The sequence below is a fragment of the Eubalaena glacialis genome, chromosome 13 (assembly GCF_028564815.1).
Source record: "Eubalaena glacialis isolate mEubGla1 chromosome 13, mEubGla1.1.hap2.+ XY, whole genome shotgun sequence".
Lineage (NCBI taxonomy): Eukaryota > Metazoa > Chordata > Mammalia > Artiodactyla > Balaenidae > Eubalaena > Eubalaena glacialis.
Window position 1 is genome coordinate 12,582,166 of NC_083728.1, and position 11,450 is coordinate 12,593,615.

At 44.9% G+C, this 11,450-nt stretch overlaps 1 long non-coding RNA gene and 3 other non-coding genes across 4 annotated transcripts; all 4 read right to left on the bottom strand.

Annotated features, from left to right (window-relative positions):
* Positions 1-7,780: 7,780 nt before the first annotated feature.
* Positions 7,781-11,355, bottom strand: LOC133103546 (uncharacterized). The gene is made up of 5 exons (XR_009703308.1): positions 11,235-11,355; positions 10,770-10,879; positions 9,263-9,327; positions 8,858-8,938; positions 7,781-8,025 (listed from the first exon to the last, which is right to left on the bottom strand). It is a non-coding gene; the product is annotated as an uncharacterized LOC133103546 (long non-coding RNA).
* Positions 9,096-9,187, bottom strand: LOC133104563 (small nucleolar SNORD12/SNORD106). Its single transcript, XR_009703626.1, has one exon. It is a non-coding gene; the product is annotated as a small nucleolar SNORD12/SNORD106 (small nucleolar RNA).
* Positions 9,402-9,492, bottom strand: LOC133104564 (small nucleolar SNORD12/SNORD106). The gene has a single exon (XR_009703627.1). It is a non-coding gene; the product is annotated as a small nucleolar SNORD12/SNORD106 (small nucleolar RNA).
* LOC133104560 (small nucleolar SNORD12/SNORD106) lies at positions 10,957-11,047 on the bottom strand. Its single transcript, XR_009703624.1, has one exon. It is a non-coding gene; the product is annotated as a small nucleolar SNORD12/SNORD106 (small nucleolar RNA).
* Positions 11,356-11,450: the final 95 nt, after the last annotated feature.

Sequence of the window (11,450 nt, forward strand, 5' to 3'; positions counted from 1 at the left end):
CAGTTTGCAAGGGTTCCAATTTCTCCATATCCTCACCAACACTTGTTATTTTCTGCTTTTTTTGTATAGTAGACATCCTCGTGTGTGTGACATGATATCTCATTGTGGTTTTGATTTGCATTGCCCAAATTATTAGTGATGCTGAGTATCACTTCATGTCCTTGTTAGCCATTCATATATCTTCTTTGGAGAAATGTCTATTCAAATTCTTTACCCTTTCTTTAAAAAAAAAAATTAATTAATTAATTAATTTTTGGCTGGTTGGGTCTTCGTTGCTGCATGCAGGCTTTCTCTAGTTGCAGCGAGCGGGGGCTACTCTTTGTTGCGGTGCACGGGCTTCTCATTGCAGTGGCTTCTCTTGTTGCGGAGCATGGGCTCTAGGCGCACAGGCTTCAGTAGCTGTGGCACACGGGCTCAGTAGTTGTGGCTCATGGGCTTAGTTGCTCTGCGGCATGTGGGGTCTTCCCAGACCAGGGCTTGAACCCGTGTCCCCTGCATTGGCAGGCGGATTCTTAACCACTGCGCCACCAGGGAAGTCCCAGGAAATGCTTCTTAAAATGATTCTCATTAAGAACTTGGGGGTAGGGTGAGGGTGGGTGTGCAAGACTTCACTAGGAGATTGTTCCTAAGAACAAGTCATGTCAAGCTAGCACTGTTTTTGATTTGTTTTTAATAGGGTCCATATACTAGCAGGCACAGAAAATGCACTTAGCAACATTTCCTGTAATTGTTGGAGAAAAGAATAGAAATGCGAGTAGATCATGGTCCAAGCCAGAATGAAAACACCGTGGCGGGCAGGAGCAAGCAGTTCTAGGATGCCATTAGCAAAGAGGTTATTTTGGAGTCCTTGGGTTCGAATCCCAGCTCTGCCTCTCTACCAGTCCTGGCCCACTGGAAATAGAATAACTCTAAGCAGAGTATAATTCAAGAAGAATACAGTGGTGCTCACAGAATATAAGGAAACCACAGGAGCTAGTGCAAAACCTTGGAGCTGGAAGTAGAGGGGGTACCCCTACATCTGAAGGGGCCAGGGAAGGAGCATCAGAGCCCAGAAGGAGAGTCAGGTAGAAGAACATCTGGAGAGGTGTCCCCACAGGGTGCGGCCAGGGGGATGCATAGGTCATCCTCACTCCCCAACCCCACCTCCATCTCCTGCTGAAGCTCCCACCACAGGGCTTAGAGATGACGCTGATGTGTCCCTGCTCTAGGAGCGGTGAGCAAGGTGGACTGGGGTGAGGAGGGGACCTGGATGGACAAGGAAAGACATTGGTAGAGCCATTTACTAACTGTGTGACTTAGGTAAGTCACTTCCCCTTTCTAAACCTCAGTTTCCTCATCTGTAAAGTCAGGATGATAATATTACTGCCCTTGCAGAGTTGAGGTGAGGAATAAATTATTTTAAAATGTAAAGTACCCTAGATTAGAGGCTGGTAAGAAATTTCAATAAATGGCATCGCAGTTATTGTGCTGTTACTATTATGATTCAAGTAGGGAGAAATGGAGCTTAGAGAGGAATGTTTGGACTTGACCATACAGCGGGACAGTGAAATATTTGAGGCAGCCTAGCATTCACTATGATGAATACCACCACTCTCAGCAGGTAGCTCCTCTAGCTGTAAAAACACCAGGTCAACCTGGGCAGAGCCAAAAGTGACGACAAAGTCCCAGTCTGCACATGCCACCATTTTAACACTGGAGCAAAAAAAAAAAAAAGAAAAAAATGCTCTCACCCACCAGGACCACCCCCATCCCAAGCCCTCCCACCTGCAAACTGTGGCCCTGTGGTGCCAGTCTGTTTTAGCAAAAGGACCATTTGTTTAAATGAGCCTGCCAAGTGAAAGGATCCAGATTTCTCCTTTTCTCTCTTTTTAAAAAAGCCACAGATATAAATAAGCCCAAGATGGTCTGTTTCTGCCATGACTAACAGATAAAGGAAAAGACAGTTGCCTTCTAAACAAACCTGCAATTAATCAACATTGGGACCTTGGGAGAAACTGATCAGGGGACCAGCCCAAGGGACCACAGGACCTGCCAATTCTACCCATCCAGGCATTGAAGCCAAATTGTAAACTATCGGGATATTTCATAAACCCCAATTCCCCCCCGCCAAATAATCTGAGAGGAAAGTTCAAGTTGGCAGAGATACAAGTTACTCAGAAGGAATGAGGTCCATCAAGGCTTCATCTTAAAGAACAGATGCATCATCCCAAGCCAGATGCTCCCTGGAATGAGGTTGCCAGATCTAGCAAATAAAAATACAGAACACCCAGTTACATTTGAATTTCAGATAAATAACGATTTTTTAGTGTAAGTATGTTCCATGCAATATTTGGGACATGGTTAAAATTATCTGAAATTCAAATGTATAATAACTGGGAATCATGTGTTTTATCTGCACCAGGAATGACAAGGGCAGTGCTGAAAGGGTCACAGCTCAAACTCCAGAGGTCTTACACTGGTGGCCTCTGGGCTATATGAGGCTCACACGTGTGCATTGTTCAGTCTTCACAGTTTATAAAATTGGAATCAGTTGCCAACATTTTAAGGATTTCTGGCTTTCTTTAAAAATTGGAAGCGCCAACCATGTTGGTAGTAGCTGCCCCACTACAACGAGAACAGAAGGGAACATGGAAAAGTGAAAACTGATTACTGATATGTTAGATGAAGGAATCGTGGGTAAATTTGTTTTTGGTTGGTTTCTTACACTGTGAGTGGTGGTCGCACGATCAGCAGCCCATGATTCAGGCCCAGGGAACTCGCCCTTTCTCAGGCTCCCCTGCGACAGCCAACCCCCAAAGTGCTGGCTGCAGGATCTGAAAATCTGGCCTAACTATGAAAACTCCCCTGCGGGCCATCTTCCTTCTTCCTAGCCGGAGAGTGGAGGCATCTCGCGCAGGCTGGAGAGACGTGTGTCCACAGCGCCCCCTGCAGACACAGGCTGGAGCTGCAAGTTCTGGAAGGGATAAAATGGGATAGTAACGAACAAGGGTGGGGTATGGATTAATGAAATAATAACACAATATGGCACATGGTAAGCACTCAATGAGCACACTTCTTACATCTCCCCAGCACAGATTTTCTCCCATCTCAATGTGGCAGGAATATTTGTTTATTCACTAGATATGAATTGTGTCCCTATAATGTGCCAGGCCTGGGCTAAGTGCTTTACAGACCTGATTTTATTGAAGGCTTCAACTCTCTGAAGCAGGCATTGTTATGAATCTCATTTCACAGATGAGGAAACTGAGGCTGATAGAGGTAAAGAATGTGCCCAAGATCCCTCAAGTAAGAGGACAAAGAAGTAGAATGAGTCTGAAGCATCAAATGTTTTGTGGGACTGAAGCTGGGGAGACAAGGTGCAAAGAATTTGAGCATCTGAGGCCTATCATTGCCTTTGGGGTTCAGGGAAGCAGTGATAGCAAAGCCTAGAGACTCAAGGTGGGTGGGAGCTCTCTAGGGAACTTCTCTGACCCCTGGCTGGTAGGCATTTGGGGCCACTTCTGACCTCAGAGTTGTCTCACCAACAAGGAAGTCAAAAGCATTGAACTGGACTTCCCTGGTGGCCCAGTGGTTGAGAATCCGCCTGCCAATGCAGGGGACACAGGTTCGATCCCTGGTCGGGGAAGATCCCACCTGCCGCGGAGCAACTAAACCGATGTGCCACAACTGCTGAAGCCTGCGCGCCTAGAGCCTGTGCTCTGCAACAAGAGAAGCCACCGCAGTGAGAAGCCCGTGCACCACAACGAAGAGTAGCCCCCTCTTGCCACAACTAGAGAAAGCCCACGGGCAGCAACGAAGACCCAATGCAGCCAAAACATAAATAAATAAAATAATAAATAAATAAATAAAAGCATTTGAACTTTTCAGAACCGGAAATTGGCTCCCTCCTGTATCAGTCAGACTGCATTTCAGTAAGAGGCTGCAATTAAGCCAAGGGTTACAAACTCAAGAGCCAGACTGACAGGGTTCGAGTCCTGGCTCTACTACTTACTGACTGTGTGACTTTAGACAAGTCATTTTATCTCTCTGAGACTATTCCTTCAACTGTCAAATGAGGTTAAATAATACAATCTGCCTCATATGGTTGTTGGAAGAATAATGTTTTATTACATATGAAGAACTGTAATTAACACACAGTAAGGGCTCAATAAATGTCAGCCATTGTTAGTATTATTACTACAGGGGCTGGTATATTAAAGAGGGAAATACACCATTGTGGGGAACTAGAAAGCACATGACCTGCCTAAAAACACATACATACATACATATTAATACATATATGCATAAAACGTTATTCAGCCCCAGCTAATTATCAGGCAGGAAAATGGGTCTACTATAATCAGATCTTCCAGTTTTCCATAAGAAGCCACAGTGACCTCCTTTCTATGCTCCAAACACAAAACCCAACAAGCAGGTTTTTGCCTCAAAGCCTTTGCACTGGCCTGGAACGTTCATTTCCCACTGATACTCACACCACTCACTCCCTGATCTCGTTCAGCTCTGTACTCAAATGTCCACCTTTACATTTCCATTTCTTTTCCCTTTCTATTCCTTTTCCTCACTTTAGTTTTCTCCATTGCACTTATTAAATAACATACTACAGTATATTATTTTTTATTGTTTCTCTCTCCACTAGCAATGTCATGTCCCATGTAGGCAAGAATTTTTTTTTTTTTCACTATTGTATCCTCAGCACCTAGAACAGAGCCTGACACAGGGTAGATACTCGATAAATATTTATGGAATGAATCATGTCAATGCATTTTCTTTAAGAAACAGTTTGTGGACTCAATATGTCTTCAAGTTACCAGGTTGAGTGCTGGTTCAAGGAATCATTTAGTCAGTTTTGCCTCTTTGAGCACCTACTATGTGCAAGGAACAGCTTTAGAAACTGCAGGGTATACAAAGAACTGAAAACACTTCTTGTTCTGGTAAAAGGCAGTTAAGTTGGAGAGAGAAAAGGAGTCAAATGAGTCAGAGTTTGTGACCTGATTCTGTCTCATATAGAGACTGAATTTCCTCATCTGTGCAATAAGAGTGAGAATCATGCTAGTTCTCACCTCACAAGGCTGTTGTGATGAGTAACAAAGTGTGCCAGTCAAGGGCTTCCCTGGCGGCACAGTGGTTAAGAATCCGCCTGCCAATGCAGGGGACACGGGTTCGAGCCCTGGTCTGGGAAGATCCCACATGCCGCAGAGCAACTAAGCCCATGCGCCACAGCTACTGAGACTGCGCTCTAGAGCCCGCGAGCCACAACTACTGAGCCCACGTGCCACAGCTGCTGAAGCCCGTGTGCCTAGAGCCTGTGCTCCACAACAAGCCACTTCAGTGAGAAGCCCACACACTGCAACTAGAGAAAGCCCACACGCAGCAACGAAAACCCAACGTAGCCAAAAAGAAAAAAAAAGAATAAATAAAATAAATTTTAAAAAAAGGTGTGCCAGTCAAGTACCTTAGCAGTCCTGCCACAAGGCAAGTGTCTGATTCACTTTTTAAAAAATATTTATTTATTTATTTTGCCGGATCTTAGTTGCGGCACACTGGATCTTTGTTGCAGCATGCAGGATCTTTAGTTCCGGGATCGCAGCATGCAGGCTTCTTCGTTGCGGCGTGCAGACTCTTAGCTGTGGCACGCATGTGGGGTCTAGTTCCCTGACCAGGGATCGGACCCGGGCCCCCTGCATTGGGAGCATGGAGTCTTACCCACTGGACCACCAGGGAAGTCCCAGATTCATTCTTTCATTTAATATTTATTGAATGGCCTACCACGTGCCAGGATCTGTGCCACGTGCCATGGAGGGGCCACAAAGGAGGGACAGCTGCTATCTACACTATTTATCTCTTGTGCTATCTACCATGGAGTCATGGTCTAACGTAGGGAGACAGATGACAAATATATATGCTACATAAACATACACATATAATGTATGTATACTGTATACGCATAGGCACTATTTATTAGGAAGTGAAAAATAATACGAAGAAAAACATAAGGGAATAGAAAGTGATTGGGAAGATTGTTAGATAGGTTCCCAGAGAAGGTGACATTTAAGTAAACCAAGGGAACCATGCAAAGATCTGGCAGGGCTAGGCCTGGTCATTCATTCCAGGTTGGAGTGCACCTAAAGTGATGGAGGACAGTAGACCTGTGTGACTGAAAGAGAAGGGAGGAGATGAGGTCAGAGGTTAATGGAGAGGAAGATGGTCCAGGCCATTGACTCCAGCTTTTACTGTGTGAGGTGGGGAGACACAGGCGGGTTGAGCAGGACAGTGATGTGGTCTCTGGTTTTCAAGGGCACTCTGGCTGCATATTAGAATTAGAACACAGGGAGCAAAGGTGGAAGTACAGACCAGTAATCAAAGCTTGGATGATGGTGGCTTGGATCCGGAAGATGGTAGCAATGGAGGTGGGAAAAGGGGTGAATGTCAGATGTATTTTAAAGGTAAACTGGGAATTCCCTGGGGGTCCAGTGGCTTCTGGGGTCCGGGTTCAATCCCTGGTTGGAGAACTAAGATCCCGCATGCTGCATGGCACAGCCAAAAAAAAAAAAAAAAAAGGTAAACCAACGTGGGGATTGGAGCAAAACATCAAGGATAACTAAGATTTCTGGCCTGAGCACCTAGACTGACAGTGTTGCCGACACCTGGAATAGAAATGGTTGTGGGAGCTGCAGCCTTGGTGGGAAGGGGTCAGTTCAGGTTTGGACATGTTAAGTTGAACGCATGAAGGGAAGGAAAGAATGGAAATGTTGCATCCACACATAGAACTTTGAAGGTCCTGTCAAGAAATTGCTGTTAGTGATGCTCAAGGTGTCAAGGTCATTAGAGGGCTTTCGATTATGGTGTTCTGCATTATTTATTGCTGGGTAAATTACCACCAAAACTCAGTGACTTGAGGGAATTCCCTGGCAGTCCAGTGGTTAGGACTTGGTGCTCTCACTCCCGGGGCCCCAGGTTCAATTCCTGGTCAGGGAAGTAAGGTCCCACAAGCCGTGCAGCAGGGCCAAAAAAAAAAAAACTTAGTGACTAGAAACACACTTAACCTCATTTTCTGTAGTTCAGGAGCCCAGGCAGTTTAGGTGGGTCCCATTTCAGGGCCTCTCACAGGCATCATGGTGTCAGCAAGGTTTCTAGTCACCAAATACCAGGGAAGGATCTGCCCCCAAACTCAGTTGTTGGCAGGACTCAGTTCCCTGCACATTATTGGCTGGAAGCTAATCTCAATTCCTCACTAGCTTGTTTCACTAAAGTGAGCAAGCCAAGGAATAAGACGGGAAGGGAACTAGTAAGAGGATGTCAACAAGTCGTTAAGTCTTTTATAACCTAATATCAGAAGTAATACCCCTCTTGGACTTCCCTGGTACAGCAGTGGTTAAGACTCCGAGCTTCCACTGCAGGGGCATCAGGCCGTGGTGTGCGGCAAAAAAAAAAAAAAAGTTAATACCCCTCTAGCTAGTTTTCTATTCACCAGATGCACTAGGTCCACACACTCAAGGGACTTGGAGTCAACATCAGGAATCAGATTAGAAAGCACAAAGTCAAAAAAAACCACAATGGAATCCTATCTTCCTAAGATTAGTCAGATCAAGTATCTGGGGACACAGTAGGAAGTTAAAGTGAAACCAGATTAGCCCTATGTCACTAGTCTGTTTGTAACTTTCCATGTTTAAACATTAAAGTTTTAAGTTTAATATTAAAAGATCTCTCTGCCCCTAGAGCTTTTTACCTCAAGTATCATTTGGTTCAAGGTCTCTATCTCCAATGACCAAATACAACCGTATTTTGATTCAAAGGGTTTTATTTTCTTTCTCCAGGTAGGAAGGCTACAAAGTTAGAAATTTTTCCGTAAGTTTAATATAATACTTGATTCTTCAAAACAGCCAGAGGCTTTCCAGCTCTGGACACTCAGGTTACACAGCAACCTCAAGAGACTGATTCAACCGGAACCTTCACGCTTTCTCAGTGAAGAACAGGGTCACCTTTTCCCAAGAGGCCTTGCATTCCAACTCCACAGTTGAGAAACTCCTTAAAAGAAAAGATACATCACCATTAGGACTTCCTTCTGATGTAAACTGATATAAATAGCTACTTGTTTGGGATGTGGGAGCATCTAGACTTCAGGAACTAGGTGGATATAGAATCAAGTACCAGACCAAGGAGACTTCCAACCTCTTGAGTCTGGCACCTCACTGAAGTCTGTGTTGTTCCTGATAACGTCAAAATGTACATCATCAATCTATAGCCTTTCTAGGTACAGTAAATAGAGGTAAGGGAGACAAACCCAGGACCACACCAAAAGTTATGTTGATTCTAGAGGGACTTAACACAAATGAAGCTCATGCAAAAGATACTTTAGGGACAAATGGGGGCATCTAAAATATAAAGTGGATAAGCAGACATTAGGGATACCAAGTGTTATTTGTTTAAAAAGAAAGGAGGCAGGAGATAGAGACTGCCTGTCTCCTTGGCTTGCTCACTGTGATGCTGCAAGCCACTGTGACCTGAGGTTGGCCTCCAGCTAACAGTGTGAAGAATTCGACCTTTCAAAAATATTACAACCAATTTCAATCTCAACTCAAAAGATGGCTTGGAGCTCCTCATCTCATATTATCTGCCAAGGCAGAATTAACTTTTCATTTAATTTTTCCCCCTTTCTTAGGGAAAGACCTGGTAGTACCAATAGGTCAACAGTCCTGCCAAGGACAAGATTTTCCCCTCCTGTTTTACCCAACTTGGAACTGGGTACTCAGGTTACTCCCAAATGGGCAAACCCAACACCTCTCTATCCTGAGCACATTCAGTAATCATTTTACTAAGGAGGGGTTAACACCTAGATAACAATTTGCAGAAACCTCACCTGTTACAGGACAGACTGAACCAAGCTGAGATCAGGCTGCAATCAACCTATTTACGCCCTGACGCACACAGGGCTCTGGTCCTGTAGGAAGTTAACAGATGAAGCCAAGATAAATGATTTGAATGACGGAAGGGGGAAAAAACCCATAGGGCAAGCCCAATTCCCACTAAAAAAAAACCCCACAGAAAGTAGTCTGTTGGTGGTTAAGCAGAAAACACAAACAGAAGTTATCTTTGTGGCCAATGCATCAGACAAAACTGGCTAATAGTTCAGTTAGATCAACAGGGTCGATCTGATGGGGAAAAAAGTTAAGTCATCAGCTGCAATGGCCATATGAGTCAGAGAAAGTAGAAAGCAATGGGGATAACCTCTTTAAAAGAAAAGCAGTTAACGGACGTGACTTACCAATTCTCTCCCAATCCTGGATCCATCATGGTCCATTCAAAGTCTGCTTTCTGCCAACAGTGAACCTGAGATGAAAACAGAAACATGACCACCAGTCAGCTAGATACCCAAAGGAGTTGGGGACAGAGGAGATGCTCAAGGTGGCATATCAGACAGAAACTGGCTTAGAGAAGTTAGATCAACATGGTCGATCTGTCGGGGAAAAAAGTTCAGTCATCATTTATGCCAGCAGGAAGCTTTTCGCCTCTACAGAAAGAACCCTGGGGACTTCCCTGGTGGTGCAGTAGTTAAGAATCTGCCTGCCAATGCAGGGGACATGGGTTCGAGCCCTGGTCCGGGAAGATCCCACATGTAGCAGAGCAACTAAGCCCGTGCGCCACAACTACTGACTGAGCCTGCGCTCTAGAGCCCACGAGCCACAACTACTGAGCCCTTGTGCCACAACCACTGAAGCCCACACGCCTAGAGCCTGAGCACAACGAACAGCAGCCCCTGCTTGCCCCAACTAGAGAAAGCCCGTGCGCAGCAACGCACACCCAAGAAAAAGAAAAGAAAAGAAAAGAAAGAAAGAAGGAAAGGAAGAAAGAAAAGAAAGAACCCTGAACTAGGAATAAGATTTGGTTCATGTTTCTCTACCTGCGACTTCATGCAGTATTTCAGCACTTCTGTGTCCTGTTCTCGGCAATAAGATAGTAGCTAAGACAAACACCTCTGCCTTCTGTGCTTACATTTGATAGAAGCCAGCATGGCTGGCAAGAATTGTGGGGAAATGGCTGGCTTTTACTTAGGTGACTGCAGGGTTTTGACTATGTGTTAGGATGTTACACTTTAATGCGAGATGTCATCACTTAAAACGCAACTTAACACTCTGGGACAGCAAGGTTTAAGGAACACTTCGTCCAAGAAGTCCCACCCTTAAAGCGGCATTTCTGGACTCAGTTAAGTTAGGGGGTTGGGAATTAAAGCAAATAGGCCAAGAGAAACACATTTGGCTTTCCTTAAAAATGTCATCACACCTAAATAGGAAGGAAATCTAAAAAAGAGGGGATATATGTATACATGTAACTGATTCACTTTGCTGTACAGCAGAAACTAACACAACATTGTAAAGCAACTCTACACCAATAAAAATTTTTTTTAAATGTCATCACATTATCCATCCACTTGGAAACTTAAGTATAAAAGAAAGCTGTTTATTATGAAACAAGTGAAGGAATGGCACCTGAAAATGTGCCTTAAGGAGCATAATAAAGACATTTAAAAATTAACACTTATTCACTTTCAAGAAATAATTCACTTATTCCACTTTGTAATAAGTCTAATAGGTATGTTTTTGTGAATTATAATAAAACCAAGCACCCAGAACACCTCAAAGAAAACCTAGTAACTAAAATATGCTAATTGGCTGCCCTTAATCATCTTTTCTTTTCCTCCAAGCTCGCCTAGCAAACTAAGAGGTTCCTCAGAGCAGGCGTTTCCTACAATAGGCCAAAAGACAAATGCTTACTCCAGAGGTCAGGAGACTGAAGGTTGTTCATGTCTACACGTGGTTTCTTTGAAGGCCCAGCAGGGACCCCTTCCTCCAAGATCCATTCTGTACGCTGTGATCGCGCAAACCTGCGAACCAACAAAGAAAGGTCATAAAGCGCCATCTTCCCACAGTCGGAAGAGAACATAGCAGCGCGCCTTTTGAGGCTGGTGTCTCAGAACTAACTGGCAAGTATTCAAAGACATCAGCATTGTCGATCTGATGGGGAAAAAAGTGAAGTCATCATTTACACCAGCCGAGGACTCCTCAGGCCCAAGCACAAGGCGCGGGCTTTTCCAGCTCTAACTGATCTCCCCAAAGGCGCTGAGGCCTATTTAGAGTCAAAGCAGAGGGAGCCACGAGGAGAGGGGGCCACCGGCAGGGGGGACGGCACAAAAAAGCGAAAAAGAGGCACAGAGATCTCGAAGCGAGGTTTCAACTCACCACATACAGTAATAAACCTTGGTTGCCGGGATGGGACGACACGGGAGGAGAAACAGAGGAACCAAAGTGAAATAGAGCCAGCGCCGAAGACGCAAAAGAACGAACAGCCACAAAGCCTCCCTTATATAACCAGAGGGGACTCACGCCTGCGCACTGGACCCGAGGCGCTTCCTTCCCCCCTCCCCGACCTGCGCCGCGCGAGGCCCTCTGGGAAAT